The sequence below is a fragment of the Garra rufa genome, unplaced genomic scaffold (genome assembly GCF_049309525.1).
Source record: "Garra rufa unplaced genomic scaffold, GarRuf1.0 hap1_unplaced_002, whole genome shotgun sequence".
In the NCBI taxonomy this organism is placed as follows: domain Eukaryota; kingdom Metazoa; phylum Chordata; class Actinopteri; order Cypriniformes; family Cyprinidae; genus Garra; species Garra rufa.
Window position 1 is genome coordinate 7,215,326 of NW_027394277.1, and position 24,356 is coordinate 7,239,681.

Here is a 24,356-nt window from a genome sequence, read left to right on the forward strand (position 1 = left end):
TAAGCCTGCCTCCGCTGTGCACAGACCTGAGGACCTGTCTTTCTGTGCACGCAACAGGATGTTTGAAGTGTTGATTCATGCATCCTCTGAGTCACTGCCAGATGAGGTCATTCAATGGTTTTGGGTTCAAGTCTCACCAGAGTCGTGGCTTTCTGGTAGCTCTCATACTGTGGAGTTTTGCCCTCAGGCAGTAGAAATTTGTAGACATTTTCTTTTAGCATCCGCCTCTGGATGTTTTAACCCTCTGAGTCACTGTCCCGATAACCCTGCTTGTGGTTTGGCGCCGTGGCTTAGTTGGTTAAAGCACCTGTCTCGTAAACAGGAGATCCTGGGTTCAAATCCCAGCGGTGCCTTGGGCGGGGTTCCAGCCCAGCAAGCGCAATTCTTTCCGAAAGCGACCCGCAAGCAGGGGCGGCGAGTGGTTAATTTTGCTAACCGACCCCGACTCAGTTGTCGGCAAACGCCTTAAAGCTGTCCAGCGCCCAGTCAGCCAACCCCTGGCCTCTTCTCTGGAAGCCTGGATCGTCTGAGTCGCCTTCCCGTAGGGCGAACGTGCTTCCAGGCTAGCCTAGTAAACAGGAGATCCTGCGTTTCGAATCCCAGCGATGCCTTTGGTTGCGCACCACAATACAGCCGAGCTCGTGCTTTACCAAAAAACGGACGGCGAATGGCGACACAGAGGAGCTTGTGGACCGCGGGAGGTTTCGCTTGCAACACTACCCTCTCACCTGCTTTTGGAGGATAGCATCGCAGGCTAACGGGTCCCACCGAGGAGGCGCCGTGGCTTAGCTGGTCAAAGCGCCTGTCTTGTAAACAGGAGATCCTGGGTTCGAATCCCAGCGGTGCCTTTCCACCGGTGGCTGTCTCTGGCCTCGCTGTTGAATGGGGACCCCGGCGACGCTCTGTTTTTGAACCGTGCAAAGACCTGAGGACCTGTCTTTCTGCCCACACAGCGTGGCACTCGGTTGAGCTGGACGGGCACAAATCTTTAAGAAAAGCCCTCAGTGGCCCAGCCTGGCATACCGACGGGCTCTGTGGCGCAATGGATAGCGCATTGGACTTCTAGACTGCCAGATGAGGCCATTCAAAGGTTGTGGGTTCGAGTCCCACCAGAGTCTTGCTTTTTGGCATTTTGTTAAGCCCGTACTGCGCAGTGTTGCTCTCGGACAGCAGAAACCATTTTGAGGCCTCCTGTTCTCAACGTACATTGATTTTAAAAAAAAATGTCAATCATATTTAAAAGGTAGCAAAACATGCCCAAGATCCAATTCAGTGAGGTATGGCAATCACTGTCTTGCATCAAGTGAAGGCAGCAGGACGTTCGAAGTGTTGATTCATGAATCCTCTAAGCCACCCTCCCCTCGCCTAGCATGCGGGGTGGCGCCGTGGCTTAGTTGGTTAAAGCGCCTGTCTAGTAAACACGAGATCCTGGGTTTAAATCCCAGCGGTGCCTTGGGCGGGGTTCCAGCCCAGCAAGCGCAAGCTTTTCCGAAAGCGACCCGCAAGCAGGGGCAGCGAGTGGTTAATTTTGCTAACCGCCCCGACTCAGTTGTCGGCAAACGCCTTAAAGCTGTCCAGCGCCCAGTCAGCCAACCCCTGGCCTCTTCTCTGGAAGCCTGGATCGTCTGAGTCGCCTTCCCGTAGGGCGAACGTGCTTCCAGGCTAGCCTAGTAAACAGGAGATCCTGCGTTTCGAATCCCAGCGATGCCTTTGGTTGCGCACCACAATACAGCCGAGCTCGTGCTTTACCAAAAAACGGACGGCGAATGGCGACACAGAGGAGCTTGTGGACCGCGGGAGGTTTCGCTTGCAACACTACCCTCTCACCTGCTTTTGGAGGATAGCATCGCAGGCTAACGGGTCCCACCGAGGAGGCGCCGTGGCTTAGCTGGTCAAAGCGCCTGTCTTGTAAACAGGAGATCCTGGGTTCGAATCCCAGCGGTGCCTTTCCACCGGTGGCTGTCTCTGGCCTCGCTGTTGAATGGGGACCCCGGCGACGCTCTGTTTTTGAACCGTGCAAAGACCTGAGGACCTGTCTTTCTGCCCACACAGCGTGGCACTCGGTTGAGCTGGACGGGCACAAATCTTTAAGAAAAGCCCTCAGTGGCCCAGCCTGGCATACCGACGGGCTCTGTGGCGCAATGGATAGCACATTGGACTTCTAGACTGCCAGATGAGGCCATTCAAAGGTTGTGGGTTCGAGTCCCACCAGAGTCTTGCTTTTTGGCATTTTGTTAAGTCCGTACTGCGCAGTGTTGCTCTCGGACAGCAGAAACCATTTTGAGGCCTCCTGTTCTCAACGTACATTGATTTTAAAAAAAAATGTCAATCATATTTAAAAGGTAGCAAAACATGCCCAAGATCCAATTCAGTGAGGTATGGCAATCACTGTCTTGCATCAAGTGAAGGCAGCAGGACGTTCGAAGTGTTGATTCATGAATCCTCTAAGCCACCCTCCCCTCGCCTAGCATGCGGGGTGGCGCCGTGGCTTAGTTGGTTAAAGCGCCTGTCTAGTAAACACGAGATCCTGGGTTTAAATCCCAGCGGTGCCTTGGGCGGGGTTCCAGCCCAGCAAGCGCAAGCTTTTCCGAAAGCGACCCGCAAGCAGGGGCAGCGAGTGGTTAATTTTGCTAACCGCCCCGACTCAGTTGTCGGCAAACGCCTTAAAGCTGTCCAGCGCCCAGTCAGCCAACCCCTGGCCTCTTCTCTGGAAGCCTGGATCGTCTGAGTCGCCTTCCCGTAGGGCGAACGTGCTTCCAGGCTAGCCTAGTAAACAGGAGATCCTGCGTTTCGAATCCCAGCGATGCCTTTGGTTGCGCACCACAATACAGCCGAGCTCGTGTTTTACCAAAAAACGGACGGCGTATGGCGACATAGAGGAGCTTGTGGACCGCGGGAGGTTTCTCTTGCAACACTACCCTCTCACCTGCTTTTGGAGGATAGCATCGCAGGCTAACAGGTCCTACCGAGGAGGCGCCGTGGCTTAGCTGGTCAAAGCGCCTGTCTTGTAAACAGGAGATCCGGGGTTCGAATCCCAGCGGTGCCTTTCCACCGGTGGCTGTCTCTGGCCTCGCTGTTGAATGGGGACCCCGGCGACGCTCTGTTTTTGAACCGTGCAAAGACCTGAGGACCTGTCTTTCTGCCCACACAGCGTGCCACTCGGTTGAGCTGGACGGGCACAAATCTTTAAGAAAAGCCCTCAGTGGCCCAGCCTGGCATAAACCATTTTGAGGCCTCCTGTTCTCAGCGTACATTGATTTAAAAAAAAAATGTCAATCATATTTAAAAGGTAGCAAAACATGCCCAAGATCCAATTCAGTGAGGTATGGCAATCACTGTCTTGCATCAAGTGAAGGCAGCAGGACGTTCGAAGTGTTGATTCATGAATCCTCTAAGCCGCCCTCCCCTCGCCTAGCATGCGGGGTGGCGCCGTGGCTTAGTTGGTTAAAGCGCCTGTCTAGTAAACAGGAGATCCTGGGTTCGAATCCCAGCGGTGCCTTTGGTTGCGCGCCACAATACAGCCGAGCTCGTGCTTTACCAAAAAGCGAACGGGGACACAGAGGAGCTTGTGGACCGCGGGAGGTTTCTCTTGCAACTCTACCCTCTCACCTGCTTTTGGAGGATAGCATCCCAGGCTATCGAGTCTCACCGAGGAGGCGCCGTGGCTTAGTTGGTTAAAGCTCCTCTGTAGTACACAGGAGATCCTAGGTTCGAATCCCAACGGTGCCTGGGGTGGCGCTCCAGTCCAGTAAGCCTGCCTCCGCTGTGCACAGACCTGAGGACCTGTCTTTCTGTGCACGCAACAGGATGTTTGAAGTGTTGATTCATGCATCCTCTAAGTCACTGCCAGATGAGGTCATTCAATGGTTTTGGGTTCAAGTCTCACCAGAGTCGTGGCTTTCTGGTAGCTCTCATACTGTGGAGTTTTGCCCTCAGGCAGTAGAAATTTGTAGACATTTTCTTTTAGCATCCGCCTCTGGATGTTTTAACCCTCTGAGTCACTGTCCCGATAACCCTGCTTGTGGTTTGGCGCCGTGGCTTAGTTGGTTAAAACACCTGTCTCGTAAACAGGAGATCCTGGGTTCAAATCCCAGCGGTGCCTTGGGCGGGGTTCCAGCCCAGCAAGCGCAATTCTTTCTGAAAGCGACCCGCAAGCAGGGGCAGCGAGTGGATAATTTTGCTAACCGCCCCGACTCAGTTGTCGGCAAACGCCTTAAAGCTGTCCAGCGCCCAGTCAGCCAACCCCTGGCCTCTTCTCTGGAAGCCTGGATCGTCTGAGTCGCCTTCCCGTAGGGCGAACGTGCTTCCAGGCTAGTCTAGTAAACAGGAGATCCTGCGTTTCGAAATCCCAGCGATACCTTTGGTTGCGCACCACAATACAGCCGAGCTCGTGCTTTACCAAAAAACGGACAGCGAATGGCGACACAGAGGAGCTTGTGGACCGCGGGAGGTTTCTCTTGCAACACTACCCTCTCACCTGCTTTTGGAGGATAGCATCACAGGCTAACTGGTCCCACCGAGGAGGCGCTGTGGCTTAGCTGGTCAAAGCGCCTGTCTTGTAAACAGGAGATCCTGGGTTCGAATCCCAGCGGTGCCTTTCCACCGGTGGCTGTCTCTGGCCTCGCTGTTGAATGGGGACCCCGGCGACGCTCTGTTTTTGAACCGTGCAAAGACCTGAGGACCTGTCTTTCTGCCCACACAGCGTGGCACTCGGTTGAGCTGGACGGGCACAAATCTTTAAGAAAAGCCCTCAGTGGCCCAGCCTGGCATACCGACGGGCTCTGTGGCGCAATGGATAGCGCATTGGACTTCTAGACTGCCAGATGAGGCCATTCAAAGGTTGTGGGTTCGAGTCCCACCAGAGTCTTGCTTTTTGGCATTTTGTTAAGCCCGTACTGCGCAGTGTTGCTCTCGGACAGCAGAAACCATTTTGAGGCCTCCTGTTCTCAACGTACATTGATTTAAAAAAAAAATGTCAATCATATTTAAAAGGTAGCAAAACATGCCCAAGATCCAATTCAGTGAGGTATGGCAATCACTGTCTTGCATCAAGTGAAGGCAGCAGGACGTTCGAAGTGTTGATTCATGAATCCTCTAAGCCACCCTCCCCTCGCCTAGCATGCGGGGTGGCGCCGTGGCTTAGTTGGTTAAAGCGCCTGTCTAGTAAACACGAGATCCTGGGTTTAAATCCCAGCGGTGCCTTGGGCGGGGTTCCAGCCCAGCAAGCGCAAGCTTTTCCGAAAGCGACCCGCAAGCAGGGGCAGCGAGTGGTTAATTTTGCTAACCGACCCCGACTCAGTTGTCGGCAAACGCCTTAAAGCTGTCCAGCGCCCAGTCAGCCAACCCCTGGCCTCTTCTCTGGAAGCCTGGATCGTCTGAGTCGCCTTCCCGTAGGGCGAACGTGCTTCCAGGCTAGCCTAGTAAACAGAAGATCCTGCGTTTCGAATCCCAGCGATGCCTTTGGTTGCGCACCACAATACAGCCGAGCTCGTGTTTTACCAAAAAACGGCGTATGGCGACATAGAGGAGCTTGTGGACCGCGGGAGGTTTCTCTTGCAACACTACCCTCTCACCTGCTTTTGGAGGATAGCATCGCAGGCTAACAGGTCCTACCGAGGAGGCGCCGTGGCTTAGCTGGTCAAAGCGCCTGTCTTGTAAACAGGAGATCCTGGGTTCGAATCCCAGCGGTGCCTTTCCACCGGTGGCTGTCTCTGGCCTCGCTGTTGAATGGGGACCCTGGCGACGCTCTGTTTTTGAACCGTGCAAAGACCTGAGGACCTGTCTTTCTGCCCACACAGCGTGGCACTCGGTTGAGCTGGACGGGCACAAATCTTTAAGAAAAGCCCTCAGTGGCCCAGCCTGGCATAAACCATTTTGAGGCCTCCTGTTCTCAGCGTACATTGATTTAAAAAAAAAATGTCAATCATATTTAAAAGGTAGCAAAACATGCCCAAGATCCAATTCAGTGAGGTATGGCAATCACTGTCTTGCATCAAGTGAAGGCAGCAGGACGTTCGAAGTGTTGATTCATGAATCCTCTAAGCCGCCCTCCCCTCGCCTAGCATGCGGGGTGGAGCCGTGGCTTAGTTGGTTAAAGCGCCTGTCTAGTAAACAGGAGATCCTGGGTTCGAATCCCAGCGGTGCCTTTGGTTGCGCGCCACAATACAGCCGAGCTCGTGCTTTACCAAAAAACGGACGGCGAACGGGGACACAGAGGAGCTTGTGGACCGCGGGAGGTTTCTCTTGCAACACTACCCTCTCACCTGCTTTTGGAGGATAGCATCCCAGGCTATCGGGTCTCACCGAGGAGGCGCCGTGGCTTAGTTGGTTAAAGCTCCTCTGTAGTACACAGGAGATCCTAGGTTCGAATCCCAACGGTGCCTGGGGTGGCGCTCCAGTCCAGTAAGCCTGCCTCCGCTGTGCACAGACCTGAGGACCTGTCTTTCTGTGCACGCAACAGGATGTTTGAAGTGTTGATTCATGCATCCTCTGAGTCACTGCCAGATGAGGTCATTCAATGGTTTTGGGTTCAAGTCTCACCAGAGTCGTGGCTTTCTGGTAGCTCTCATACTGTGGAGTTTTGCCCTCAGGCAGTAGAAATTTGTAGACATTTTCTTTTAGCATCCGCCTCTGGATGTTTTAACCCTCTGAGTCACTGTCCCGATAACCCTGCTTGTGGTTTGGCGCCGTGGCTTAGTTGGTTAAAGCACCTGTCTCGTAAACAGGAGATCCTGGGTTCAAATCCCAGCGGTGCCTTGGGCGGGGTTCCAGCCCAGCAAGCGCAATTCTTTCCGAAAGCGACCCGCAAGCAGGGGCAGCGAGTGGTTAATTTTGCTAACCGACCCCGACTCAGTTGTCGGCAAACGCCTTAAAGCTGTCCAGCGCCCAGTCAGCCAACCCCTGGCCTCTTCTCTGGAAGCCTGGATCGTCTGAGTCACCTTCCCGTAGGGCGAACGTGCTTCCAGGCTAGCCTAGTAAACAGGAGATCCTGCGTTTCGAATCCCAGCGATGCCTTTGGTTGCGCACCACAATACAGCCGAGCTCGTGCTTTACCAAAAAACGGACGGCGAATGGCGACACAGAGGAGCTTGTGGACCGCGGGAGGTTTCGCTTGCAACACTACCCTCTCACCTGCTTTTGGAGGATAGCATCGCAGGCTAACGGGTCCCACCGAGGAGGCGCCGTGGCTTAGCTGGTCAAAGCGCCTGTCTTGTAAACAGGAGATCCTGGGTTCGAATCCCAGCGGTGCCTTTCCACCGGTGGCTGTCTCTGGCCTCGCTGTTGAATGGGGACCCCGGCGACGCTCTGTTTTTGAACCGTGCAAAGACCTGAGGACCTGTCTTTCTGCCCACACAGCGTGGCACTCGGTTGAGCTGGACGGGCACAAATCTTTAAGAAAAGCCCTCAGTGGCCCAGCCTGGCATACCGACGGGCTCTGTGGCGCAATGGATAGCACATTGGACTTCTAGACTGCCAGATGAGGCCATTCAAAGGTTGTGGGTTCGAGTCCCACCAGAGTCTTGCTTTTTGGCATTTTGTTAAGCCCGTACTGCGCAGTGTTGCTCTCGGACAGCAGAAACCATTTTGAGGCCTCCTGTTCTCAACGTACATTGATTTAAAAAAAAAATGTCAATCATATTTAAAAGGTAGCAAAACATGCCCAAGATCCAATTCAGTGAGGTATGGCAATCACTGTATTGCATCAAGTGAAGGCAGCAGGACGTTCGAAGTGTTGATTCATGAATCCTCTAAGCCACCCTCCCCTCGCCTAGCATGCGGGGTGGCGCCGTGGCTTAGTTGGTTAAAGCGCCTGTCTAGTAAACACGAGATCCTGGGTTTAAATCCCAGCGGTGCCTTGGGCGGGGTTCCAGCCCAGCAAGCGCAAGCTTTTCCGAAAGCGACCCGCAAGCAGGGGCAGCGAGTGGTTAATTTTGCTAACCGCCCCAACTCAGTTGTCGGCAAACGCCTTAAAGCTGTCCAGCGCCCAGTCAGCCAACCCCTGGCCTCTTCTCTGGAAGCCTGGATCGTCTGAGTCGCCTTCCCATAGGGCGAACGTGCTTCCAGGCTAGCCTAGTAAACAGGAGATCCTGCGTTTCGAATCCCAGCGATGCCTTTGGTTGCGCACCACAATACAGCCGAGCTCGTGTTTTACCAAAAAACGGACGGCGTATGGCGACATAGAGGAGCTTGTGGACCGCGGGAGGTTTCTCTTGCAACACTACCCTCTCACCTGCTTTTGGAGGATAGCATCGCAGGCTAACAGGTCCTACCGAGGAGGCGCCGTGGCTTAGCTGGTCAAAGCGCCTGTCTTGTAAACAGGAGATCCGGGGTTCGAATCCCAGCGGTGCCTTTCCACCGGTGGCTGTCTCTGGCCTCGCTGTTGGATGGGGACCCCGGCGACGCTCTGTTTTTGAACCGTGCAAAGACCTGAGGACCTGTCTTTCTGCCCACACAGCGTGCCACTCGGTTGAGCTGGACGGGCACAAATCTTTAAGAAAAGCCCTCAGTGGCCCAGCCTGGCATAAACCATTTTGAGGCCTCCTGTTCTCAGCGTACATTGATTTAAAAAAAAAATGTCAATCATATTTAAAAGGTAGCAAAACATGCCCAAGATCCAATTCAGTGAGGTATGGCAATCACTGTCTTGCATCAAGTGAAGGCAGCAGGACGTTCGAAGTGTTGATTCATGAATCCTCTAAGCCGCCCTCCCCTCGCCTAGCATGCGGGGTGGCGCCGTGGCTTAGTTGGTTAAAGCGCCTGTCTAGTAAACAGGAGATCCTGGGTTCGAATCCCAGCGGTGCCTTTGGTTGCGCGCCACAATACAGCCGAGCTCGTGCTTTACCAAAAAGCGAACGGGGACACAGAGGAGCTTGTGGACCGCGGGAGGTTTCTCTTTCAACTCTACCCTCTCACCTGCTTTTGGAGGATAGCATCCCAGGCTATCGAGTCTCACCGAGGAGGCGCCGTGGCTTAGTTGGTTAAAGCTCCTCTGTAGTACACAGGAGATTCTAGGTTCAAATCCCAACGGTGCCTGGGGTGGCGCTCCAGTCCAGTAAGCCTGCCTCCGCTGTGCACAGACCTGAGGACCTGTCTTTCTGTGCACGCAACAGGATGTTTGAAGTGTTGATTCATGCATCCTCTAAGTCACTGCCAGATGAGGTCATTCAATGGTTTTGGGTTCAAGTCTCACCAGAGTCGTGGCTTTCTGGTAGCTCTCATACTGTGGAGTTTTGCCCTCAGGCAGTAGAAATTTGTAGACATTTTCTTTTAGCATCCGCCTCTGGATGTTTTAACCCTCTGAGTCACTGTCCCGATAACCCTGCTTGTGGTTTGGCGCCGTGGCTTAGTTGGTTAAAACACCTGTCTCGTAAACAGGAGATCCTGGGTTCAAATCCCAGCGGTGCCTTGGGCGGGGTTCCAGCCCAGCAAGCGCAATTCTTTCTGAAAGCGACCCGCAAGCAGGGGCAGCGAGTGGATAATTTTGCTAACCTTTGCTAACTTGCTGTCCAGCGCCCAGTCAGCCAACCCCTGGCCTCTTCTCTGGAAGCCTGGATCGTCTGAGTCGCCTTCCCGTAGGGCGAACGTGCTTCCAGGCTAGCCTAGTAAACAGGAGATCCTGCGTTTCGAATCCCAGCGATGCCTTTGGTTGCGCACCACAATACAGCCGAGCTCGTGCTTTACCAAAAAACGGACGGCGAATGGCGACACAGAGGAGCTTGTGGACCGCGGGAGGTTTCGCTTGCAACACTACCCTCTCACCTGCTTTTGGAGGATAGCATCGCAGGCTAACGGGTCCCACCGAGGAGGCGCCGTGGCTTAGCTGGTCAAAGCGCCTGTCTTGTAAACAGGAGATCCTGGGTTCGAATCCCAGCGGTGCCTTTCCACCGGTGGCTGTCTCTGGCCTCGCTGTTGAATGGGGACCCCGGCGACGCTCTGTTTTTGAACCGTGCAAAGACCTGAGGACCTGTCTTTCTGCCCACACAGCGTGGCACTCGGTTGAGCTGGACGGGCACAAATCTTTAAGAAAAGCCCTCAGTGGCCCAGCCTGGCATACCGACGGGCTCTGTGGCGCAATGGATAGCGCATTGGACTTCTAGACTGCCAGATGAGGCCATTCAAAGGTTGTGGGTTCGAGTCCCACCAGAGTCTTGCTTTTTGGCATTTTGTTAAGCCCGTACTGCGCAGTGTTGCTCTCGGACAGCAGAAACCATTTTGAGGCCTCCTGTTCTCAACGTACATTGATTTAAAAAAAAAATGTCAATCATATTTAAAAGGTAGCAAAACATGCCCAAGATCCAATTCAGTGAGGTATGGCAATCACTGTCTTGCATCAAGTGAAGGCAGCAGGACGTTCGAAGTGTTGATTCATGAATCCTCTAAGCCACCCTCCCCTCGCCTAGCATGCGGGGTGGCGCCGTGGCTTAGTTGGTTAAAGCGCCTGTCTAGTAAACACGAGATCCTGGGTTTAAATCCCAGCGGTGCCTTGGGCGGGGTTCCAGCCCAGCAAGCGCAAGCTTTTCCGAAAGCGACCCGCAAGCAGGGGCAGCGAGTGGTTAATTTTGCTAACCGCCCCGACTCAGTTGTCGGCAAACGCCTTAAAGCTGTCCAGCGCCCAGTCAGCCAACCCCTGGCCTCTTCTCTGGAAGCCTGGATCGTCTGAGTCGCCTTCCCGTAGGGCGAACGTGCTTCCAGGCTAGCCTAGTAAACAGGAGATCCTGCGTTTCGAATCCCAGCGATGCCTTTGGTTGCGCACCACAATACAGCCGAGCTCGTGTTTTACCAAAAAACGGACGGCGTATGGCGACATAGAGGAGCTTGTGGACCGCGGGAGGTTTCTCTTGCAACACTACCCTCTCACCTGCTTTTGGAGGATAGCATCGCAGGCTAACAGGTCCTACCGAGGAGGCGCCGTGGCTTAGCTGGTCAAAGCGCCTGTCTTGTAAACAGGAGATCCTGGGTTCGAATCCCAGCGGTGCCTTTCCACCGGTGGCTGTCTCTGGCCTCGCTGTTGAATGGGGACCCCGGCGACGCTCTGTTTTTGAACCGTGCAAAGACCTGAGGACCTGTCTTTCTGCCCACACAGCGTGGCACTCGGTTGAGCTGGACGGGCACAAATCTTTAAGAAAAGCCCTCAGTGGCCCAGTCTGGCATAAACCATTTTGAGGCCTCCTGTTCTCAGCGTACATTGATTTAAAAAAAAAATGTCAATCATATTTAAAAGGTAGCAAAACATGCCCAAGATCCAATTCAGTGAGGTATGGCAATCACTGTCTTGCATCAAGTGAAGGCAGCAGGACGTTCGAAGTGTTGATTCATGAATCCTCTAAGCCGCCCTCCCCTCGCATAGCATGCGGGGTGGAGCCGTGGCTTAGTTGGTTAAAGCGCCTGTCTAGTAAACAGGAGATCCTGGGTTCGAATCCCAGCGGTGCCTTTGGTTGCGCGCCACAATACAGCCGAGCTCGTGCTTTACCAAAAAACGGACGGCGAACGGGGACACAGAGGAGCTTGTGGACCGCGGGAGGTTTCTCTTGCAACACTACCCTCTCACCTGCTTTTGGAGGATAGCATCCCAGGCTATCGAGTCTCACCGAGGAGGCGCCGTGGCTTAGTTGGTTAAAGCTCCTCTGTAGTACACAGGAGATCCTAGGTTCGAATCCCAACGGTGCCTGGGGTGGCGCTCCAGTCCAGTAAGCCTGCCTCCGCTGTGCACAGACCTGAGGACCTGTCTTTCTGTGCACGCAACAGGATGTTTGAAGTGTTGATTCATGCATCCTCTGAGTCACTGCCAGATGAGGTCATTCAATGGTTTTGGGTTCAAGTCTCACCAGAGTCGTGGCTTTCTGGTAGCTCTCATACTGTGGAGTTTTGCCCTCAGGCAGTAGAAATTTGTAGACATTTTCTTTTAGCATCCGCCTCTGGATGTTTTAACCCTCTGAGTCACTGTCCCGATAACCCTGCTTGTGGTTTGGCGCCGTGGCTTAGTTGGTTAAAGCACCTGTCTCGTAAACAGGAGATCCTGGGTTCAAATCCCAGCGGTGCTTTGGGCGGGGTTCCAGCCCAGCAAGCGCAATTCTTTCCGAAAGCGACCCGCAAGCAGGGGCAGCGAGTGGTTAATTTTGCTAACCGACCCCGACTCAGTTGTCGGCAAACGCCTTAAAGCTGTCCAGCGCCCAGTCAGCCAACCCCTGGCCTCTTCTCTGGAAGCCTGGATCGTCTGAGTCGCCTTCCCGTAGGGCGAACGTGCTTCCAGGCTAGCCTAGTAAACAGGAGATCCTGCGTTTCGAATCCCAGCGATGCCTTTGGTTGCGCACCACAATACAGCCGAGCTCGTGCTTTACCAAAAAACGGACGGCGAATGGCGACACAGAGGAGCTTGTGGACCGCGGGAGGTTTCGCTTGCAACACTACCCTCTCACCTGCTTTTGGAGGATAGCATCGCAGGCTAACGGGTCCCACCGAGGAGGCGCCGTGGCTTAGCTGGTCAAAGCGCCTGTCTTGTAAACAGGAGATCCTGGGTTCGAATCCCAGCGGTGCCTTTCCACCGGTGGCTGTCTCTGGCCTCGCTGTTGAATGGGGACCCCGGCGACGCTCTGTTTTTGAACCGTGCAAAGACCTGAGGACCTGTCTTTCTGCCCACACAGCGTGGCACTCGGTTGAGCTGGACGGGCACAAATCTTTAAGAAAAGCCCTCAGTGGCCCAGCCTGGCATACCGACGGGCTCTGTGGCGCAATGGATAGCGCATTGGACTTCTAGACTGCCAGATGAGGCCATTCAAAGGTTGTGGGTTCGAGTCCCACCAGAGTCTTGCTTTTTGGCATTTTGTTAAGCCCGTACTGCGCAGTGTTGCTCTCGGACAGCAGAAACCATTTTGAGGCCTCCTGTTCTCAACGTACATTGATTTAAAAAAAAAATGTCAATCATATTTAAAAGGTAGCAAAACATGCCCAAGATCCAATTCAGTGAGGTATGGCAATCACTGTCTTGCATCAAGTGAAGGCAGCAGGACGTTCGAAGTGTTGATTCATGAATCCTCTAAGCCACCCTCCCCTCGCCTAGCATGCGGGGTGGCGCCGTGGCTTAGTTGGTTAAAGCGCCTGTCTAGTAAACACGAGATCCTGGGTTTAAATCCCAGCGGTGCCTTGGGCGGGGTTCCAGCCCAGCAAGCGCAAGCTTTTCCGAAAGCGACCCGCAAGCAGGGGCAGCGAGTGGTTAATTTTGCTAACCGCCCCGACTCAGTTGTCGGCAAACGCCTTAAAGCTGTCCAGCGCCCAGTCAGCCAACCCCTGGCCTCTTCTCTGGAAGCCTGGATCGTCTGAGTCGCCTTCCCGTAGGGCGAACGTGCTTCCAGGCTAGCCTAGTAAACAGGAGATCCTGCGTTTCGAATCCCAGCGATGCCTTTGGTTGCGCACCACAATACAGCCGAGCTCGTGTTTTACCAAAAAACGGACGGCGTATGGCGACATAGAGGAGCTTGTGGACCGCGGGAGGTTTCTCTTGCAACACTACCCTCTCACCTGCTTTTGGAGGATAGCATCGCAGGCTAACAGGTCCTACCGAGGAGGCGCCGTGGCTTAGCTGGTCAAAGCGCCTGTCTTGTAAACAGGAGATCCTGGGTTCGAATCCCAGCGGTGCCTTTCCACCGGTGGCTGTCTCTGGCCTCGCTGTTGAATGGGGACCCCGGCGACGCTCTGTTTTTGAACCGTGCAAAGACCTGAGGACCTGTCTTTCTGCCCACACAGCGTGGCACTCGGTTGAGCTGGACGGGCACAAATCTTTAAGAAAAGCCCTCAGTGGCCCAGTCTGGCATAAACCATTTTGAGGCCTCCTGTTCTCAGCGTACATTGATTTAAAAAAAAAATGTCAATCATATTTAAAAGGTAGCAAAACATGCCCAAGATCCAATTCAGTGAGGTATGGCAATCACTGTCTTGCATCAAGTGAAGGCAGCAGGACGTTCGAAGTGTTGATTCATGAATCCTCTAAGCCGCCCTCCCCTCGCCTAGCATGCGGGGTGGAGCCGTGGCTTAGTTGGTTAAAGCGCCTGTCTAGTAAACAGGAGATCCTGGGTTCGAATCCCAGCGGTGCCTTTGGTTGCGCGCCACAATACAGCCGAGCTCGTGCTTTACCAAAAAACGGACGGCGAACGGGGACACAGAGGAGCTTGTGGACCGCGGGAGGTTTCTCTTGCAACACTACCCTCTCACCTGCTTTTGGAGGATAGCATCCCAGGCTATCGAGTCTCACCGAGGAGGCGCCGTGGCTTAGTTGGTTAAAGCTCCTCTGTAGTACACAGGAGATCCTAGGTTCGAATCCCAACGGTGCCTGGGGTGGCGCTCCAGTCCAGTAAGCCTGCCTCCGCTGTGCACAGACCTGAGGACCTGTCTTTCTGTGCACGCAACAGGATGTTTGAAGTGTTGATTCATGCATCCTCTGAGTCACTGCCAGATGAGGTCATTCAATGGTTTTGGGTTCAAGTCTCACCAGAGTCGTGGCTTTCTGGTAGCTCTCATACTGTGGAGTTTTGCCCTCAGGCAGTAGAAATTTGTAGACATTTTCTTTTAGCATCCGCCTCTGGATGTTTTAACCCTCTGAGTCACTGTCCCGATAACCCTGCTTGTGGTTTGGCGCCGTGGCTTAGTTGGTTAAAGCACCTGTCTCGTAAACAGGAGATCCTGGGTTCAAATCCCAGCGGTGCTTTGGGCGGGGTTCCAGCCCAGCAAGCGCAATTCTTTCCGAAAGCGACCCGCAAGCAGGGGCAGCGAGTGGTTAATTTTGCTAACCGACCCCGACTCAGTTGTCGGCAAACGCCTTAAAGCTGTCCAGCGCCCAGTCAGCCAACCCCTGGCCTCTTCTCTGGAAGCCTGGATCGTCTGAGTCGCCTTCCCGTAGGGCGAACGTGCTTCCAGGCTAGCCTAGTAAACAGGAGATCCTGCGTTTCGAATCCCAGCGATGCCTTTGGTTGCGCACCACAATACAGCCGAGCTCGTGCTTTACCAAAAAACGGACGGCGAATGGCGACACAGAGGAGCTTGTGGACCGCGGGAGGTTTCGCTTGCAACACTACCCTCTCACCTGCTTTTGGAGGATAGCATCGCAGGCTAACGGGTCCCACCGAGGAGGCGCCGTGGCTTAGCTGGTCAAAGCGCCTGTCTTGTAAACAGGAGATCCTGGGTTCGAATCCCAGCGGTGCCTTTCCACCGGTGGCTGTCTCTGGCCTCGCTGTTGAATGGGGACCCCGGCGACGCTCTGTTTTTGAACCGTGCAAAGACCTGAGGACCTGTCTTTCTGCCCACACAGCGTGGCACTCGGTTGAGCTGGACGGGCACAAATCTTTAAGAAAAGCCCTCAGTGGCCCAGCCTGGCATACCGACGGGCTCTGTGGCGCAATGGATAGCGCATTGGACTTCTAGACTGCCAGATGAGGCCATTCAAAGGTTGTGGGTTCGAGTCCCACCAGAGTCTTGCTTTTTGGCATTTTGTTAAGCCCGTACTGCGCAGTGTTGCTCTCGGACAGCAGAAACCATTTTGAGGCCTCCTGTTCTCAACGTACATTGATTTAAAAAAAAAATGTCAATCATATTTAAAAGGTAGCAAAACATGCCCAAGATCCAATTCAGTGAGGTATGGCAATCACTGTCTTGCATCAAGTGAAGGCAGCAGGACGTTCGAAGTGTTGATTCATGAATCCTCTAAGCCACCCTCCCCTCGCCTAGCATGCGGGGTGGCGCCGTGGCTTAGTTGGTTAAAGCGCCTGTCTAGTAAACACGAGATCCTGGGTTTAAATCCCAGCGGTGCCTTGGGCGGGGTTCCAGCCCAGCAAGCGCAAGCTTTTCCGAAAGCGACCCGCAAGCAGGGGCAGCGAGTGGTTAATTTTGCTAACCGCCCCGACTCAGTTGTCGGCAAACGCCTTAAAGCTGTCCAGCGCCCAGTCAGCCAACCCCTGGCCTCTTCTCTGGAAGCCTGGATCGTCTGAGTCGCCTTCCCGTAGGGCGAACGTGCTTCCAGGCTAGCCTAGTAAACAGGAGATCCTGCGTTTCGAATCCCAGCGATGCCTTTGGTTGCGCACCACAATACAGCCGAGCTCGTGTTTTACCAAAAAACGGACGGCGTATGGCGACATAGAGGAGCTTGTGGACCGCGGGAGGTTTCTCTTGCAACACTACCCTCTCACCTGCTTTTGGAGGATAGCATCGCAGGCTAACAGGTCCTACCGAGGAGGCGCCGTGGCTTAGCTGGTCAAAGCGCCTGTCTTGTAAACAGGAGATCCTGGGTTCGAATCCCAGCGGTGCCTTTCCACCGGTGGCTGTCTCTGGCCTCGCTGTTGAATGGGGACCCCGGCGACGCTCTGTTTTTGAACCGTGCAAAGACCTGAGGACCTGTCTTTCTGCCCACACAGCGTGGCACTCGGTTGAGCTGGACGGGCACAAATCTTTAAGAAAAGCCCTCAGTGGCCCAGTCTGGCATAAACCATTTTGAGGCCTCCTGTTCTCAGCGTACATTGATTTAAAAAAAAAATGTCAATCATATTTAAAAGGTAGCAAAACATGCCCAAGATCCAATTCAGTGAGGTATGGCAATCACTGTCTTGCATCAAGTGAAGGCAGCAGGACGTTCGAAGTGTTGATTCATGAATCCTCTAAGCCGCCCTCCCCTCGCCTAGCATGCGGGGTGGAGCCGTGGCTTAGTTGGTTAAAGCGCCTGTCTAGTAAACAGGAGATCCTGGGTTCGAATCCCAGCGGTGCCTTTGGTTGCGCGCCACAATACAGCCGAGCTCGTGCTTTACCAAAAAACGGACGGCGAACGGGGACACAGAGGAGCTTGTGGACCGCGGGAGGTTTCTCTTGCAACACTACCCTCTCACCTGCTTTTGGAGGATAGCATCCCAGGCTATCGAGTCTCACCGAGGAGGCGCCGTGGCTTAGTTGGTTAAAGCTCCTCTGTAGTACACAGGAGATCCTAGGTTCGAATCCCAACGGTGCCTGGGGTGGCGCTCCAGTCCAGTAAGCCTGCCTCCGCTGTGCACAGACCTGAGGACCTGTCTTTCTGTGCACGCAACAGGATGTTTGAAGTGTTGATTCATGCATCCTCTGAGTCACTGCCAGATGAGGTCATTCAATGGTTTTGGGTTCAAGTCTCACCAGAGTCGTGGCTTTCTGGTAGCTCTCATACTGTGGAGTTTTGCCCTCAGGCAGTAGAAATTTGTAGACATTTTCTTTTAGCATCCGCCTCTGGATGTTTTAACCCTCTGAGTCACTGTCCCGATAACCCTGCTTGTGGTTTGGCGCCGTGGCTTAGTTGGTTAAAGCACCTGTCTCGTAAACAGGAGATCCTGGGTTCAAATCCCAGCGGTGCTTTGGGCGGGGTTCCAGCCCAGCAAGCGCAATTCTTTCCGAAAGCGACCCGCAAGCAGGGGCAGCGAGTGGTTAATTTTGCTAACCGACCCCGACTCAGTTGTCGGCAAACGCCTTAAAGCTGTCCAGCGCCCAGTCAGCCAACCCCTGGCCTCTTCTCTGGAAGCCTGGATCGTCTGAGTCGCCTTCCCGTAGGGCGAACGTGCTTCCAGGCTAGCCTAGTAAACAGGAGATCCTGCGTTTCGAATCCCAGCGATGCCTTTGGTTGCGCACCACAATACAGCCGAGCTCGTGCTTTACCAAAAAACGGACGGCGAATGGCGACACAGAGGAGCTTGTGGACCGCGGGAGGTTTCGCTTGCAACACTACCCTCTCACCTGCTTTTGGAGGATAGCATCGCAGGCTAACGGGTCCCACCGAGGAGGCGCCGTGGCTTAGCTGGTCAAAGCGCCTGTCTTGTAAACAGGAGATCCTGGGTTCGAATCCCAGCGGTGCCTTTCCACCGGTGGCTGTCTCTGGCCTCGCTGTTGAATGGGGACCCCGGCGACGCTCTGTTTTTGAACCGTGCAAAGACCTGAGGACCTGTCTTTCTGCCCACACAGCGTGGCACTCGGTTGAGCTGGACGGGCACAAATCTTTAAGAAAAGCCCTCAGTGGCCCAGCCTGGCATACCGACGGGCTCTGTGGCGCAATGGATAGCGCATTGGACTTCTAGACTGCCAGATGAGGCCATTCAAAGGTTGTGGGTTCGAGTCCCACCAGAGTCTTGCTTTTTGGCATTTTGTTAAGCCCGTACTGCGCAGTGTTGCTCTCGGACAGCAGAAACCATTTTGAGGCCTCCTGTTCTCAACGTACATTGATTTAAAAAAAAAATGTCAATCATATTTAAAAGGTAGCAAAACATGCCCAAGATCCAATTCAGTGAGGTATGGCAATCACTGTCTTGCATCAAGTGAAGGCAGCAGGACGTTCGAAGTGTTGATTCATGAATCCTCTAAGCCACCCTCCCCTCGCCTAGCATGCGGGGTGGCGCCGTGGCTTAGTTGGTTAAAGCGCCTGTCTAGTAAACACGAGATCCTGGGTTTAAATCCCAGCGGTGCCTTGGGCGGGGTTCCAGCCCAGCAAGCGCAAGCTTTTCCGAAAGCGACCCGCAAGCAGGGGCAGCGAGTGGTTAATTTTGCTAACCGCCCCGACTCAGTTGTCGGCAAACGCCTTAAAGCTGTCCAGCGCCCAGTCAGCCAACCCCTGGCCTCTTCTCTGGAAGCCTGGATCGTCTGAGTCGCCTTCCCGTAGGGCGAACGTGCTTCCAGGCTAGCCTAGTAAACAGGAGATCCTGCGTTTCGAATCCCAGCGATGCCTTTGGTTGCGCACCACAATACAGCCGAGCTCGTGTTTTACCAAAAAACGGACGGCGTATGGCGACATAGAGGAGCTTGTGGACCGCGGGAGGTTTCTCTTGCAACACTACCCTCTCACCTGCTTTTGGAGGATAGCATCGCAGGCTAACAGGTCCTACCGAGGAGGCGCCGTGGCTTAGCTGGTCAAAGCGCCTGTCTTGTAAACAGGAGATCCTGGGTTCGAATCCCAGCGGTGGCTTTCCACCGGTGGCTTTCTCTGGCCTCGCTGTTGAATGGGGACCCCGGCGACGCTCTGTTTTTGAACCGTGCAAAGACCTGAGGACCTGTCTTTCTGCCCACACAGCGTGGCACTCGGTTGAGCTGGACGGGCACAAATCTTTAAGAAAAGCCCTCAGTGGCCCAGCCTGGCATAAACCATTTTGAGGCCTCCTGTTCTCAGCGTACATTGATTTAAAAAAAAAAATGTCAATCATATTTAAAAGGTAGCAAAACATGCCCAAGATCCAATTCAGTGAGGTATGGCAATCACTGTCTTGCATCAAGTGAAGGCAGCAGGACGTTCGAAGTGTTGATTCATGAATCCTCTAAGCCGCCCTCCCCTCGCCTAGCATGCGGGGTGGCGCCGTGGCTTAGTTGGTTAAAGCGCCTGTCTAGTAAACAGGAGATCCTGGGTTCGAATCCCAGCGGTGCCTTTGGTTGCGCGCCACAATACAGCCGAGCTCGTGCTTTACCAAAAAGCGAACGGGGACACAGAGGAGCTTGTGGACCGCGGGAGGTTTCTCTTGCAACACTACCCTCTCACCTGCTTTTGGAGGATAGCATCCCAGGCTATCGAGTCTCACCGAGGAGGCGCCGTGGCTTAGTTGGTTAAAGCTCCTCTGTAGTACACAGGAGATCCTAGGTTCGAATCCCAACGGTGCCTGGGGTGGCGCTCCAGTCCAGTAAGCCTGCCTCCGCTGTGCACAGACCTGAGGACCTGTCTTTCTGTGCACGCAACAGGATGTTTGAAGTGTTGATTCATGCATCCTCTGAGTCACTGCCAGATGAGGTCATTCAATGGTTTTGGGTTCAAGTCTCAGCAGAGTCGTGGCTTTCTGGTAGCTCTCATACTGTGGAGTTTTGCCCTCAGGCAGTAGAAATTTGTAGACATTTTCTTTTAGCATCCGCCTCTGGATGTTTTAACCCTCTGAGTCACTGTCCCGATTACCCTGCTTGCGGTTTGGCGCCGTGGCTTAGTTGGTTAAAGCTCCTGTCTCGTAAACAGGAGATCCTGGGTTCAAATCCCAGCGGTGCCTTGGGCGGGGTTCCAGCCCAGCAAGCGCAATTCTTTCCGAAAGCGACCCGCAAGCAGGGGCAGCGAGTGGTTAATTTTGCTAACCGACCCCGACTCAGTTGTCGGCAAACGCCTTAAAGCTGTCCAGCGCCCAGTCAGCCAACCCCTGGCCTCTTCTCTGGAAGCCTGGATCGTCTGAGTCGCCTTCCCGTAGGGCGAACGTGCTTCCAGGCTAGCCTAGTAAACAGGAGATCCTGCGTTTCGAATCCCAGCGATGCCTTTGGTTGCGCACCACAATACAGCCGAGCTCGTGCTTTACCAAAAAACGGACGGCGAATGGCGACACAGAGGAGCTTGTGGACCGCGGGAGGTTTCGCTTGCAACACTACCCTCTCACCTGCTTTTGGAGGATAGCATCGCAGGCTAACGGGTCCCACCGAGGAGGCGCCGTGGCTTAGCTGGTCAAAGCGCCTGTCTTGTAAACAGGAGATCCTGGGTTCGAATCCCAGCGGTGCCTTTCCACCGGTGGCTGTCTCTGGCCTCGCTGTTGAATGGGGACCCCGGCGACGCTCTGTTTTTGAACCGTGCAAAGACCTGAGGACCTGTCTTTCTGCCCACACAGCGTGGCACTCGGTTGAGCTGGACGGGCACAAATCTTTAAGAAAAGCCCTCAGTGGCCCAGCCTGGCATACCGACGGGCTCTTTGGCGCAATGGATAGCGCATTGGACTTCTAGACTGCCAGATGAGGCCATTCAAAGGTTGTGGGTTCGAGTCCCACCAGAGTCTTGCTTTTTGGCATTTTGTTAAGCCCGTACTGCGCAGTGTTGCTCTCGGACAGCAGAAACCATTTTGAGGCCTCCTGTTCTCAACGTACATTGATTTAAAAAAAAATGTCAATCATATTTAAAAGGTAGCAAAACATGCCCAAGATCCAATTCAGTGAGGTATGGCAATCACTGTCTTGCATCAAGTGAAGGCAGCAGGACGTTCGAAGTGTTGATTCATGAATCCTCTAAGCCACCCTCCCCTCGCCTAGCATGCGGGGTGGCGCCGTGGCTTAGTTGGTTAAAGCGCCTGTCTAGTAAACACGAGATCCTGGGTTTAAATCCCAGCGGTGCCTTGGGCGGGGTTCCAGCCCAGCAAGCGCAAGCTTTTCCGAAAGCGACCCGCAAGCAGGGGCAGCGAGTGGTTAATTTTGCTAACCGCCCCGACTCAGTTGTCGGCAAACGCCTTAAAGCTGTCCAGCGCCCAGTCAGCCAACCCCTGGCCTCTTCTCTGGAAGCCTGGATCGTCTGAGTCGCCTTCCCGTAGGGCGAACGTGCTTCCAGGCTAGCCTAGTAAACAGGAGATCCTGCGTTTCGAATCCCAGCGATGCCTTTGGTTGCGCACCACAATACAGCCGAGCTCGTGTTTTACCAAAAAACGGACGGCGTATGGCGACATAGAGGAGCTTGTGGACCGCGGGAGGTTTCTCTTGCAACACTACCCTCTCACCTGCTTTTGGAGGATAGCATCGCAGGCTAACAGGTCCTACCGAGGAGGCGCCGTGGCTTAGCTGGTCAAAGCGCCTGTCTTGTAAACAGGAGATCCTGGGTTCGAATCCCAGCGGTGCCTTTCCACCGGTGGCTGTCTCTGGCCTCGCTGTTGAATGGGGACCCCGGCGACGCTCTGTTTTTGAACCGTGCAAAGACCTGAGGACCTGTCTTTCTGCCCACACAGCGTGGCACTCGGTTGAGCTGGACGGGCACAAATCTTTAAGAAAAGCCCTCAGTGGCCCAGCCTGGCATAAACCATTTTGAGGCCTCCTGTTCTCAGCGTACATTGATTTAAAAAAAAAATGTCAATCATATTTAAAAGGTAGCAAAACATGCCCAAGATCCAATTCAGTGAGGTATGGCAATCACTGTCTTGCATCAAGTGAAGGCAGCAGGACGTTCGAAGTGTTGATTCATGAATCCTCTAAGCCGCCCTCCCCTCGCCTAGCATGCGGGGTGGCGCCGTGGCTTAGTTGGTTAAAGCGCCTGTCTAGTAAACAGGAGATCCTGGGTTCGAATCCCAGCGGTGCCTTTGGTTGCGCGCCACAATACAGCCGAGCTCGTGCTTTACCAAAAAACGGACGGCGAACGGGGACACAGAGGAGCTTGTGGACCGCGGGAGGTTTCTCTTGCAACACTACCCTCTCACCTGCTTTTGGAGGATAGCATCCCAGGCTATCGAGTCTCACCGAGGAGGCGCCGTGGCTTAGTTGGTTAAAGCGCCTGTCTAGTAAACAGGAGATCCTGGGTTCGAATCCCAGCGGTGCCTTTGGTTGCGCGCCACAATACAGCCGAGCTCGTGCTTTACCAAAAAACGGACGGCGAACGGGGACACAGAGGAGCTTGTGGACCGCGGGAGGTTTCTCTTGCAACACTACCCTCTCACCTGCTTTTGGAGGATAGCATCCCAGGCTATCGAGTCTCACCGAGGAGGCGCCGTGGCTTAGTTGGTTAAAGCGCCTGTCTAGTAAACAGGAGATCCTGGGTTCGAATCCCAGCGGTGCCTTTGGTTGCGCGCCACAATACAGCCGAGCTCGTGCTTTACCAAAAAACGGACGGCGAACGGGGACACAGAGGAGCTTGTGGACCGCGGGAGGTTTCTCTTGCAACACTACCCTCTCACCTGCTTTTGGAGGATAGCATCCCAGGCTATCAAGTCTCACCGAGGAGGCGCCGTGGCTTAGTTGGTTAAAGCTCCTCTGTAGTACACAGGAGATCCTAGGTTCGAATCCCAACGGTGCCTGGGGTGACGCTCCAGTCCAGTAAGCCTGCCTCCGCTGTGCACAGACCTGAGGACCTGTCTTTCTGTGCACGCAACAGGATGTTTGAAGTGTTGATTCATGCATCCTCTGAGTCACTGCCAGATGAGGTCATTCAATGGTTTTGGGTTCAAGTCTCACCAGAGTCGTGGCTTTCTGGTAGCTCTCATACTGTGGAGTTTTGCCCTCAGGCAGTAGAAATTTGTAGACATTTTCTTTTAGCATCCGCCTCTGGATGTTTTAACCCTCTGAGTCACTGTCCCGATAACCCTGCTTGTGGTTTGGCGCCGTGGCTTAGTTGGTTAAAGCACCTGTCTCGTAAACAGGAGATCCTGGGTTCAAATCCCAGCGGTGCCTTGGGCGGGGTTCCAGCCCAGCAAGCGCAATTCTTTCCGAAAGCGACCCGCAAGCAGGGGCAGCGAGTGGTTAATTTTGCTAACCGACCCCGACTCAGTTGTCGGCAAACGCCTTAAAGCTGTCCAGCGCCCAGTCAGCCAACCCCTGGCCTCTTCTCTGGAAGCCTGGATCGTCTGAGTCGCCTTCCCGTAGGGCGAACGTGCTTCCAGGCTAGCCTAGTAAACAGGAGATCCTGCGTTTCGAATCCCAGCGATGCCTTTGGTTGCGCACCACAATACAGCCGAGCTCGTGCTTTACCAAAAAACGGACGGCGAATGGCGACACAGAGGAGCTTGTGGACCGCGGGAGGTTTCGCTTGCAACACTACCCTCTCACCTGCTTTTGGAGGATAGCATCGCAGGCTAACGGGTCCCACCGAGGAGGCGCCGTGGCTTAGCTGGTCAAAGCGCCTGTCTTGTAAACAGGAGATCCTGGGTTCGAATCCCAGCGGTGCCTTTCCACCGGTGGCTGTCTCTGGCCTCGCTGTTGAATGGGGACCCCGGCGACGCTCTGTTTTTGAACCGTGCAAAGACCTGAGGACCTGTCTTTCTGCCCACACAGCGTGGCACTCGTTTGAGCTGGACGGGCACAAATCTTTAAGAAAAGCCCTCAGTGGCCCAGCCTGGCATACCGACGGGCTCTGTGGCGCAATGGATAGCGCATTGGACTTCTAGACTGCCAGATGAGGCCATTCAAAGGTTGTGGGTTCGAGTCCCACCAGAGTCTTGCTTTTTGGCATTTTGTTAAGCCCGTACTGCGCAGTGTTGCTCTCGGACAGCAGAAACCATTTTGAGGCCTCCTGTTCTCAACGTACATTGATTTAAAAAAAAATGTCAATCATATTTAAAAGGTAGCAAAACATGCCCAAGATCCAATTCAGTGAGGTATGGCAATCACTGTCTTGCATCAAGTGAAGGCAGCAGGACGTTCGAAGTGTTGATTCATGAATCCTCTAAGCCACCCTCCCCTCGCCTAGCATGCGGGGTGGCGCCGTGGCTTAGTTGGTTAAAGCGCCTGTCTAGTAAACACGAGATCCTGGGTTTAAATCCCAGCGGTGCCTTGGGCGGGGTTCCAGCCCAGCAAGCGCAAGCTTTTCCGAAAGCGACCCGCAAGCAGGGGCAGCGAGTGGTTAATTTTGCTAACCGCCCCGACTCAGTTGTCGGCAAACGCCTTAAAGCTGT

The 24,356-nt window shown here is 54.1% G+C and overlaps 1 protein-coding gene and 57 non-coding genes across 58 annotated transcripts in view; 57 read left to right on the top strand and 1 right to left on the bottom strand.

Annotated features, from left to right (window-relative positions):
• LOC141305341 (uncharacterized) overlaps positions 1-24,356 on the bottom strand; it is a 587,365-nt gene that overhangs the window by 511,994 nt on the left and 51,015 nt on the right. The window lies entirely within an intron of this gene.
• On the top strand, positions 280-353 carry trnat-cgu (transfer RNA threonine (anticodon CGU)). The gene has a single exon. It is a non-coding gene; the product is annotated as a tRNA-Thr (tRNA).
• Positions 775-848, top strand: trnat-ugu (transfer RNA threonine (anticodon UGU)). The gene has a single exon. It is a non-coding gene; the product is annotated as a tRNA-Thr (tRNA).
• On the top strand, positions 1,029-1,118 carry trnar-ucu (transfer RNA arginine (anticodon UCU)). Its single transcript is given in 2 exon segments — positions 1,029-1,065; positions 1,083-1,118. It is a non-coding gene; the product is annotated as a tRNA-Arg (tRNA).
• Positions 1,380-1,453, top strand: trnat-agu (transfer RNA threonine (anticodon AGU)). Its single transcript has one exon. It is a non-coding gene; the product is annotated as a tRNA-Thr (tRNA).
• trnat-ugu (transfer RNA threonine (anticodon UGU)) lies at positions 1,874-1,947 on the top strand. Its single transcript has one exon. It is a non-coding gene; the product is annotated as a tRNA-Thr (tRNA).
• On the top strand, positions 2,128-2,217 carry trnar-ucu (transfer RNA arginine (anticodon UCU)). The gene is given in 2 exon segments: positions 2,128-2,164; positions 2,182-2,217. It is a non-coding gene; the product is annotated as a tRNA-Arg (tRNA).
• trnat-agu (transfer RNA threonine (anticodon AGU)) lies at positions 2,479-2,552 on the top strand. Its single transcript has one exon. It is a non-coding gene; the product is annotated as a tRNA-Thr (tRNA).
• trnat-ugu (transfer RNA threonine (anticodon UGU)) lies at positions 2,973-3,046 on the top strand. The gene has a single exon. It is a non-coding gene; the product is annotated as a tRNA-Thr (tRNA).
• trnat-agu (transfer RNA threonine (anticodon AGU)) lies at positions 3,426-3,499 on the top strand. Its single transcript has one exon. It is a non-coding gene; the product is annotated as a tRNA-Thr (tRNA).
• trnat-cgu (transfer RNA threonine (anticodon CGU)) lies at positions 4,029-4,102 on the top strand. The gene has a single exon. It is a non-coding gene; the product is annotated as a tRNA-Thr (tRNA).
• On the top strand, positions 4,524-4,597 carry trnat-ugu (transfer RNA threonine (anticodon UGU)). Its single transcript has one exon. It is a non-coding gene; the product is annotated as a tRNA-Thr (tRNA).
• On the top strand, positions 4,778-4,867 carry trnar-ucu (transfer RNA arginine (anticodon UCU)). The gene is given in 2 exon segments: positions 4,778-4,814; positions 4,832-4,867. It is a non-coding gene; the product is annotated as a tRNA-Arg (tRNA).
• On the top strand, positions 5,129-5,202 carry trnat-agu (transfer RNA threonine (anticodon AGU)). Its single transcript has one exon. It is a non-coding gene; the product is annotated as a tRNA-Thr (tRNA).
• trnat-ugu (transfer RNA threonine (anticodon UGU)) lies at positions 5,620-5,693 on the top strand. Its single transcript has one exon. It is a non-coding gene; the product is annotated as a tRNA-Thr (tRNA).
• On the top strand, positions 6,073-6,146 carry trnat-agu (transfer RNA threonine (anticodon AGU)). Its single transcript has one exon. It is a non-coding gene; the product is annotated as a tRNA-Thr (tRNA).
• trnat-cgu (transfer RNA threonine (anticodon CGU)) lies at positions 6,683-6,756 on the top strand. Its single transcript has one exon. It is a non-coding gene; the product is annotated as a tRNA-Thr (tRNA).
• On the top strand, positions 7,178-7,251 carry trnat-ugu (transfer RNA threonine (anticodon UGU)). The gene has a single exon. It is a non-coding gene; the product is annotated as a tRNA-Thr (tRNA).
• On the top strand, positions 7,432-7,521 carry trnar-ucu (transfer RNA arginine (anticodon UCU)). Its single transcript is given in 2 exon segments — positions 7,432-7,468; positions 7,486-7,521. It is a non-coding gene; the product is annotated as a tRNA-Arg (tRNA).
• Positions 7,783-7,856, top strand: trnat-agu (transfer RNA threonine (anticodon AGU)). Its single transcript has one exon. It is a non-coding gene; the product is annotated as a tRNA-Thr (tRNA).
• On the top strand, positions 8,277-8,350 carry trnat-ugu (transfer RNA threonine (anticodon UGU)). The gene has a single exon. It is a non-coding gene; the product is annotated as a tRNA-Thr (tRNA).
• Positions 8,730-8,803, top strand: trnat-agu (transfer RNA threonine (anticodon AGU)). Its single transcript has one exon. It is a non-coding gene; the product is annotated as a tRNA-Thr (tRNA).
• Positions 9,333-9,406, top strand: trnat-cgu (transfer RNA threonine (anticodon CGU)). Its single transcript has one exon. It is a non-coding gene; the product is annotated as a tRNA-Thr (tRNA).
• trnat-ugu (transfer RNA threonine (anticodon UGU)) lies at positions 9,806-9,879 on the top strand. Its single transcript has one exon. It is a non-coding gene; the product is annotated as a tRNA-Thr (tRNA).
• Positions 10,060-10,149, top strand: trnar-ucu (transfer RNA arginine (anticodon UCU)). Its single transcript is given in 2 exon segments — positions 10,060-10,096; positions 10,114-10,149. It is a non-coding gene; the product is annotated as a tRNA-Arg (tRNA).
• trnat-agu (transfer RNA threonine (anticodon AGU)) lies at positions 10,411-10,484 on the top strand. Its single transcript has one exon. It is a non-coding gene; the product is annotated as a tRNA-Thr (tRNA).
• trnat-ugu (transfer RNA threonine (anticodon UGU)) lies at positions 10,905-10,978 on the top strand. Its single transcript has one exon. It is a non-coding gene; the product is annotated as a tRNA-Thr (tRNA).
• trnat-agu (transfer RNA threonine (anticodon AGU)) lies at positions 11,358-11,431 on the top strand. Its single transcript has one exon. It is a non-coding gene; the product is annotated as a tRNA-Thr (tRNA).
• trnat-cgu (transfer RNA threonine (anticodon CGU)) lies at positions 11,968-12,041 on the top strand. The gene has a single exon. It is a non-coding gene; the product is annotated as a tRNA-Thr (tRNA).
• trnat-ugu (transfer RNA threonine (anticodon UGU)) lies at positions 12,463-12,536 on the top strand. Its single transcript has one exon. It is a non-coding gene; the product is annotated as a tRNA-Thr (tRNA).
• On the top strand, positions 12,717-12,806 carry trnar-ucu (transfer RNA arginine (anticodon UCU)). Its single transcript is given in 2 exon segments — positions 12,717-12,753; positions 12,771-12,806. It is a non-coding gene; the product is annotated as a tRNA-Arg (tRNA).
• trnat-agu (transfer RNA threonine (anticodon AGU)) lies at positions 13,068-13,141 on the top strand. Its single transcript has one exon. It is a non-coding gene; the product is annotated as a tRNA-Thr (tRNA).
• On the top strand, positions 13,562-13,635 carry trnat-ugu (transfer RNA threonine (anticodon UGU)). Its single transcript has one exon. It is a non-coding gene; the product is annotated as a tRNA-Thr (tRNA).
• On the top strand, positions 14,015-14,088 carry trnat-agu (transfer RNA threonine (anticodon AGU)). The gene has a single exon. It is a non-coding gene; the product is annotated as a tRNA-Thr (tRNA).
• Positions 14,625-14,698, top strand: trnat-cgu (transfer RNA threonine (anticodon CGU)). Its single transcript has one exon. It is a non-coding gene; the product is annotated as a tRNA-Thr (tRNA).
• Positions 15,120-15,193, top strand: trnat-ugu (transfer RNA threonine (anticodon UGU)). Its single transcript has one exon. It is a non-coding gene; the product is annotated as a tRNA-Thr (tRNA).
• trnar-ucu (transfer RNA arginine (anticodon UCU)) lies at positions 15,374-15,463 on the top strand. The gene is given in 2 exon segments: positions 15,374-15,410; positions 15,428-15,463. It is a non-coding gene; the product is annotated as a tRNA-Arg (tRNA).
• Positions 15,725-15,798, top strand: trnat-agu (transfer RNA threonine (anticodon AGU)). The gene has a single exon. It is a non-coding gene; the product is annotated as a tRNA-Thr (tRNA).
• On the top strand, positions 16,219-16,292 carry trnat-ugu (transfer RNA threonine (anticodon UGU)). Its single transcript has one exon. It is a non-coding gene; the product is annotated as a tRNA-Thr (tRNA).
• trnat-agu (transfer RNA threonine (anticodon AGU)) lies at positions 16,672-16,745 on the top strand. Its single transcript has one exon. It is a non-coding gene; the product is annotated as a tRNA-Thr (tRNA).
• Positions 17,282-17,355, top strand: trnat-cgu (transfer RNA threonine (anticodon CGU)). Its single transcript has one exon. It is a non-coding gene; the product is annotated as a tRNA-Thr (tRNA).
• trnat-ugu (transfer RNA threonine (anticodon UGU)) lies at positions 17,777-17,850 on the top strand. The gene has a single exon. It is a non-coding gene; the product is annotated as a tRNA-Thr (tRNA).
• Positions 18,031-18,120, top strand: trnar-ucu (transfer RNA arginine (anticodon UCU)). Its single transcript is given in 2 exon segments — positions 18,031-18,067; positions 18,085-18,120. It is a non-coding gene; the product is annotated as a tRNA-Arg (tRNA).
• trnat-agu (transfer RNA threonine (anticodon AGU)) lies at positions 18,382-18,455 on the top strand. Its single transcript has one exon. It is a non-coding gene; the product is annotated as a tRNA-Thr (tRNA).
• Positions 18,876-18,949, top strand: trnat-ugu (transfer RNA threonine (anticodon UGU)). Its single transcript has one exon. It is a non-coding gene; the product is annotated as a tRNA-Thr (tRNA).
• trnat-agu (transfer RNA threonine (anticodon AGU)) lies at positions 19,330-19,403 on the top strand. Its single transcript has one exon. It is a non-coding gene; the product is annotated as a tRNA-Thr (tRNA).
• On the top strand, positions 19,933-20,006 carry trnat-cgu (transfer RNA threonine (anticodon CGU)). The gene has a single exon. It is a non-coding gene; the product is annotated as a tRNA-Thr (tRNA).
• On the top strand, positions 20,428-20,501 carry trnat-ugu (transfer RNA threonine (anticodon UGU)). The gene has a single exon. It is a non-coding gene; the product is annotated as a tRNA-Thr (tRNA).
• trnar-ucu (transfer RNA arginine (anticodon UCU)) lies at positions 20,682-20,771 on the top strand. The gene is given in 2 exon segments: positions 20,682-20,718; positions 20,736-20,771. It is a non-coding gene; the product is annotated as a tRNA-Arg (tRNA).
• trnat-agu (transfer RNA threonine (anticodon AGU)) lies at positions 21,032-21,105 on the top strand. The gene has a single exon. It is a non-coding gene; the product is annotated as a tRNA-Thr (tRNA).
• On the top strand, positions 21,526-21,599 carry trnat-ugu (transfer RNA threonine (anticodon UGU)). Its single transcript has one exon. It is a non-coding gene; the product is annotated as a tRNA-Thr (tRNA).
• trnat-agu (transfer RNA threonine (anticodon AGU)) lies at positions 21,979-22,052 on the top strand. Its single transcript has one exon. It is a non-coding gene; the product is annotated as a tRNA-Thr (tRNA).
• On the top strand, positions 22,216-22,289 carry trnat-agu (transfer RNA threonine (anticodon AGU)). Its single transcript has one exon. It is a non-coding gene; the product is annotated as a tRNA-Thr (tRNA).
• trnat-agu (transfer RNA threonine (anticodon AGU)) lies at positions 22,453-22,526 on the top strand. Its single transcript has one exon. It is a non-coding gene; the product is annotated as a tRNA-Thr (tRNA).
• trnat-cgu (transfer RNA threonine (anticodon CGU)) lies at positions 23,063-23,136 on the top strand. The gene has a single exon. It is a non-coding gene; the product is annotated as a tRNA-Thr (tRNA).
• On the top strand, positions 23,558-23,631 carry trnat-ugu (transfer RNA threonine (anticodon UGU)). The gene has a single exon. It is a non-coding gene; the product is annotated as a tRNA-Thr (tRNA).
• Positions 23,812-23,901, top strand: trnar-ucu (transfer RNA arginine (anticodon UCU)). The gene is given in 2 exon segments: positions 23,812-23,848; positions 23,866-23,901. It is a non-coding gene; the product is annotated as a tRNA-Arg (tRNA).
• trnat-agu (transfer RNA threonine (anticodon AGU)) lies at positions 24,162-24,235 on the top strand. The gene has a single exon. It is a non-coding gene; the product is annotated as a tRNA-Thr (tRNA).